Source organism: Hippoglossus hippoglossus, chromosome 6 (genome assembly GCF_009819705.1).
Source record: "Hippoglossus hippoglossus isolate fHipHip1 chromosome 6, fHipHip1.pri, whole genome shotgun sequence".
Lineage (NCBI taxonomy): Eukaryota > Metazoa > Chordata > Actinopteri > Pleuronectiformes > Pleuronectidae > Hippoglossus > Hippoglossus hippoglossus.
In genome coordinates, this window is record NC_047156.1 from 24023535 (window position 1) to 24030281 (window position 6747).

At 42.9% G+C, this 6747-nt stretch overlaps 1 protein-coding gene across 2 annotated transcripts in view; it reads right to left on the reverse strand.

The window, feature by feature from the left end:
* The window catches only part of grm8b (glutamate receptor, metabotropic 8b), a 137689-nt gene extending 132197 nt beyond the window's left edge, over positions 1 to 5492 (reverse strand). Inside the window, exon 1 of one of the 2 annotated variants that reach the window (XM_034588738.1) lies at positions 4806 to 5492. The gene's annotated coding sequence lies outside the window, so the exon portion shown is untranslated. Of the gene's footprint in view, positions 1 to 4730 lie in introns of both variants that reach the window. The other variant, XM_034588737.1, reaches the window with a different exon arrangement.
* Positions 5493 to 6747: the final 1255 nt, after the last annotated feature.

A 6747-nucleotide genomic window follows, 5' to 3' on the forward strand; every position in this document is an offset into this window, starting at 1 on the left:
CACACACACACACACACACAAGCATTTGAAAGTGCAACCTTCTTCAATAAAATAAACCAAAGAATACATTTGAATTATCAATGTTGTAACTGTTGTTAAATTAAACAAATATAAATACAAATAAGATAAAAAGAACTATACAATTAGTCACACAAAACAGAAGAAAAGTTACTTTACTTTATAAACTTAACGAACTCTGCAGAAGATAGTATACATTGCACGACAGAACAGGCATTTTCAGAAGATACAGGAAGCTCTACAGACGCACACGTTTGCATTACATTATGGGGCATAGACCCAGGGAGCCATGCACAGCTCCACTGCCCCAGCCAGAGTCAGCTCAGCCCGGCCACAGAGCCACCAAGCGTGGAGGGAATCACCAAGCCCACCTGCACAGCTCTCCAGGCCCAAGCACAGTGCCACAGGCAAGGTTCTGCTGTGTGTCGCGGTTGTTCACACTGGGGGCGTGTCGGCTGCGGTTCTGTAGTGGAGCTGCTTCGTGAGGTTTTGGTATAACTACTGTATTTCCTTGAATAAAAGTTGTGTTATGTACTCAACTAAATGCCAGAACTGAAAATGAATGGTAAATGGTCTGTATTTATATAGCGGTTGATGACCACTCAAAGCACTTTACAAAGGTTATTCACATTCAAACAGTGCTTTTATGGGCAGCACTGACGGTCAATTCAGGGTTCGGTTAACTTGCCCAAGGACACTTCGGCATGCGGATGGTGAAGACTGGGATCGAACTGCTCTACCTGCTCAGCCACAGCTGCCCTGGAGCCGTGCATCTTGCGATAACAGTGTCTCTGACGTTTTTTCAATTACTTAACAGTTCATCATTATGAATGATTATTACGATTATGATGATGATCATAATTGTGGTGCCCCCTCCTGCGGTGGTGGGAGCGGTGGCCCTGTTTCATTTCTACATGTTCTCAGAGGAGGTTTAGCAGATTCCTGGTTATGTATAATTTGTATTCAAGCAAAGACCTTTGTTTGTCAGAGAAGATCGTGGTTTTGTTGCATTACAATAGGGCTTATTTTTCAAGTATTGTCACTTCATTGTCTGGTCTGTAAAACAGTGAACCTTTTATAACTGCCTAAAGCCTAAGGTGAGGGTCTTCACATATCTAGCTTTGCAGACTAAGAAAGATATTCAGGTTTCAATAATGAGAAACAAAAAGAAAGGAATGTTTGACATTTTGCAAGAAAACAAATAATAACATATTTATAACTGATTTCCAAATAGTTGCTGATTAATTAACTTATTGACAAATCGATTAATTAACAAGTTGACTTCAAAGCTACTTGATGTAATTTTTCACTAAGATTTACACTAAGATTTACATACCATCATGTGGGTTTGTATTTTTGAGAACTCATCAGAGTTGTACGTGTTTTATGAAGGAAAGTGATACTTAGATACATTATTCAGGCTATAGCTCACTACGCAGGAAACACTATAATTTAGCCAGAATAAACCTGCTCCTGAAGATGAGGGAACAGATTAACCAATTTCCTCTGAATTGATTAAAACTCATCAGTGAGTCATAGTTTGCCAACATGTCTATTCTATAAATCTGTGAGAAATTAAGTGATTTACTTAGACCTTGGCTTAAGAACTCGTTTTTTTTTCACAAGGCAAATTATCACTGCAATGCTGACTCAATGTATAGAGTGAAAGGAGCAAGCCCGTTTTTCAGATCCTGGTCCTACATAACCCTGGGTGCAATACACAAGGGTTCTCAGGAGGTCCGAGACCCCTTGAGTGACACTAAAGACCCCCTGAAGTCCTCAACAGCAAATTTTCAAATTTCAAAAAATATTTGTCACTTATAATTGTCATCAAAATGTATTTTAAAAGTGAACTATGTCCAGTATTAGGCAGGCAGGGTTTCTGCTACATTTATTTTGCAGCAGCGGCCCATCGCTCCTTCAGGATGGGGGCAGACACACATTGGTATCTTTGTACCATGTTGTGTTACCCTGCCACATGTCCTGCCTCCTCACTCCCCCACTCACTGACCTGTGCTCACTTTACATGTTAACAATAAACACCAACACTAATCAGAAGTTACTAGGACACGTACAGTGCTTGAAGTTTACTTTGTGTTTGTTTGATTCGCTCTAGAGTTTATGTGACACGTATTCGCACATTGACCAAAAAAAGTCCAGCATTTTGCGCACATGCAGTTCATCTGCCACGCACAACACGAGACGAGAATGATCCAGATTCACGATCTGTCATCATCGATTATAACTAAATACACGTGATGGTCAGTTTGGGTGAGGGGCGACAGAGACAAGCACACACAAACACACACACACACACACACACACACACACACACACACACACACACACACACACACACACACACCTGCATACAGGAGAAAAGTTATTTCCACAGTTAATGATGCAACGCAGTGTTTTAACTTCAATGTTGCAGAAGAAGCGACACCCTGTTTATCATTGAACATAATTATGAATTCAGCGGGTGTTTAAAAAGGGGGGGGGGGGTACGGGGTACAGCATAACACTGGAGCACTAGGTAGGGGGGACCCCCGATTAACGCTGGGTATTTCACACACTGACATAACCCTTTAATTGTTGTCCCCTAAGAGGACATACATATAAACAGATACTAAACTTGATCTTGGCAAAAACAAAACTGAGAAGTAATAAGTCCTAATTATTAAGTGACAGAGGAAAACTCCACACAGTATTCTTGATCCATTATCTATAACTGCTTCTTCTTTTGAAAGTCGCAGGGGGAGCTGGAGCCGATCCCAGCTGACATTAGGCAAGAGGCGGGTACAACCTGGACAGGTCACCACCCTATTACAGAGCCAACATACAGAGACAAACAACCATTCACTCTCACATTCACACTTGCCGACAATTTAGTCTCAAATTAACGTAACCCCAATCTGCATGTTCGGACTCTGGGAGTCCCAGAGATAATCCCCAGACAAGAAGAACATGCAAACTATTTGTTGTTGTTTTCTCTTTTGTTATTTGTGTTTTAAAGAGAAAACACGGAAAGTACTATTAAGAGAATAAGTGCAAGAAACTCTGTCAGACAGAAATATAACAACAAAGTGTGTAGTGGTAGATTATGAAGGAATATGGCTGCTACTAATTTGAAACTCTAAGATGATTATTATGGCACTTGGCTCTTTACTTATTTTTATGACAGAAAAAAAGAACCTTAGTCAAACGGGTTCATACTGTCAAATTGAGCCTTTTGGCAGCAGCCATTTTGACCAGAAATAGTAGGTGACCATCATTAATTAAGGCACATTATCATTCAGACATGAACTCCAGAGAATGTCTGCAAGATTGGGTCTGGACTCTCTAATGAACACCACAGCAGGAGATTCTCCGCTCAGAACTCTCTGGAGCGTTCAGGTGAGGAGTGGAGCAGAGGCAGAACGAAATCTATTAATTCCACTGCCCATCAAATCCGGTCTGGCCTTATCACCGACGCTCTTTAAACATCTTCATCAGTGTCCTCTTCGTGGCTCCGCTTTTTTAATCCAGTGATATCTGTTTTCTGTTTTTTCATCAACACCCCCACTCACTTGCAGTGAGTTATTGCTACAGGGCTGAACTGAGGAACTTGGACATTTGAGTACTCACACTTCCGTACTCAGCCCCATCGGAGAATGTCAGGAGATTATATGAAATTCAGCGCATGTCTGAACGCACCTATCAGTGACATCACAGCAAGGGAAGTGTACCGTTTCAAGTGACTGGGAGGGTTCGGATTAGGGTCTCGAGAAAAACGCATTCAAACAACTTCAAAGTCAACACCACGCTTCCCAAGTTCCTCAGAAATAGAGATGCTAAGTTTGAAGTCGGTGACGTGAGTGTTACTTGAACGAATTGAAGGACTGACAGAAAGAGAGATGTATCTGCAAACTGTGGGTTTCCTTCATTCCGATGATTCTTCGGTAAATGTCGAGGTCTGACTGGAGGATGACCTGATGGCAGAAAGTAAATAGGCACTCGGCTCTTATTGGATGATGCAGGATTACATTTGTCTTCCTCTCCTCTTCTCTTTCTCTTCTTGTTCTCCATTATGTAACATTTTCATTGCACGTGTGCAGCCCCTCGCTCTCCTTTTCAAATCTTCAATATCATTTGTCAAATACGCACATTCACCCTCAGGCAAACATAAAACACACGCATCTTTGCAGGCGCCAACCACATCCAAACTCTCTGACGTCCTTAAACGCGCGTGCACGTGGATATTCGGTTTCACCTACGCACACACACACACATAGGCACATTTACGCTCATCGCGCACAGTAAACCCCGTTCGCGCACACGCATCTCCCCATCATCAAACACACGTATCAATCGCGTCTGTTTACACAACGCAAACTCAAAGGCGCGCCAACGATTACGATAATAAACATGCGCGCGTCGCACAAACGCACTGAAGCTCATACACGCACGACCACAAAGACCAACTTCCTCAGTTACGCACACACATGCCGACACTCACTGGTGCGCGGGTACGCATGATAGCATGGAAATTGGATTCGCAAACACACTTGAATTGGCTGAAACACACAAGCCGAGATCCATCCAGCAGTTTGTGATCGACGGGTTTCAAATTGATTGATTCGTTGATTGATTTCACTGATTGACGACATGAGAATCTGGGTGATGATAGAGAATAATGATCTAACAGACTGTTTACTTTAAATGGTCCATACCTGCACTCAGAGCTTCAAATGAAACTTAACACTTGACACGTTCCCAGTTGCACAGATTGTGATGTGTCCAGGTACCTTTCTCTCCGCAGCAGGAGCAGCTGTTCACTCTCAGTGTCACAGGTCACACAGATGTTGTCTGACTCCAGCTGTTTGTCACATCACCACAGCGTCTCCACCAAATGTGTCCGCGGGGATTCGATCTGGCTCCGCATCAGCATCCTTGCACCAAATTTCAGTCATTAATTCATAGAATCCACTTTATTTCTCTGCCCCTGCAGTTACAGAGCAGCGCAGCCTCTGGTCATCACAGAGAAGTTATACATTCCTGTGAACGGCAGGTTTCTGACGCTCCGGATCACCTGTCGGGTTTTGGTTCGACTAACGGTTCCGAACCCGGGTCCCTCTTCCCCCCACCCCCCGCCCACAGACAGCAGCCAACTCAGATCACTCTGCTGGAACAGACAAACACCAGGGTCGCTTGGGTCTGGAGGACTGGAGTCACGGACGCGCCTGTCGCAGGTCTCCGGAGTGCGTCACAGGAAACACGGGAGGCTCCCAGGTTCCTTTGCACCAGCTAAGTTCCCACTCTGAGGGTCTCATCCAACTCCCCAGTCACAGAAGTGGTCTCAGGTCTGAGCAGAGACTGCACGTGGTGCTGGTGCTGATGGAGAGGGTAAGAAAGTGCGTTCCATCTGCAGACAAGATGAACGCGTGTGCGACTCGTGCACTAACATGAAGTTAATGAGCGTCATCGTGCAGCCCGATGGAGAGAGGAGCTGCTGGGGTCAGACAGCAGAGATGGAGGCTGGATGCCTCCCAGCGGACAAACAAAGGTATTACAGGCTGCTTCATCAAATACCTCCATGCCATTCAGTAGTGGAAAAAGTAACGTGACATTGTTTCAGCTGTAAAGAGATTCAGATTTAAATAAATTAAAATGAATCAAACATTTTTGAAAACTCGGTTACATATGATATGACCTTGGTGACACAGAGTTGAAGAATTAATTATTTTATACTAACTATTAAAAGTAAATCATGCTAGAGCACCTTTTTCCCAAAAAGATTGTAGAGTGACGCAGAGGAGGCCATTTATGTGATAATTTCTTATGGTGATCCTACGCATATTGAAAGTTTTTGCAATTTATGTTTTCGTCATTGCACTTTGTAGACGGTCCCTGCACACTCTCCTTACTGTCTGCTGATTATAAAGAATTCAAATGATCAAGTCTAGAGGTAATGCTTGGACTATTTTCTCAGCATCCTCTCGAGACAGGATGTTTCTAATTGTCATGATATTGCTCAGGATGAAGAAGGCTGTCCTAGAGATGTTTTATGTCCTTGTACATGTTAATTACATTTAAATATAATTTTAAAGATTAATTTTTGAATTGTTTCCCACAGCCTAGAGCAGTCAATTGGAAATGTATTAATTTGTATTAAACCATATAGTTCTTTTTGAACAACAGCAGTAATGTCAAGTCTTTGACAGACAGGAAGTCAATGTAAAAGACTTTCATTCTCGTTTTTTTCTGATCCACCTGTAATCACACCATTGGTTGACTGAAGGTAAACACACAGACAGTCACTGTTCAAATGAGGGTGTGAGTCCATGACTGCTACAAGATTCCTGGCTTGGTTTGTAGATTTTAACTTTTACCGACTAAAGTTGATCGCAGACTTTTAATTGTTCTCTGTCACTGAAAACTGGAGAAAATGTCATCAAATTATAGTATGCATCACAATCATTGCTCAGAGCTTGTATTGGACCTTCTGTATATTGATCAGCTGATTGTGGGTGTTCTTAAATGTCCAGTCAGATCTGCCGCGGTCTCTTTCAGCCAATCATTCAGCAGCTGTCCAACTTTAAATCCCTTCTCCTCTCTTCGGCAGTCAGCCGTCATTCAGTGATGCGCATAACCCACCTCCACCCCGATCTCCTCCAGTCTTCAGCAGAATCATTATCACCTCTTCCGGATCCCCGACCTCAACTGATTGTATATATAATCCTGCATCGT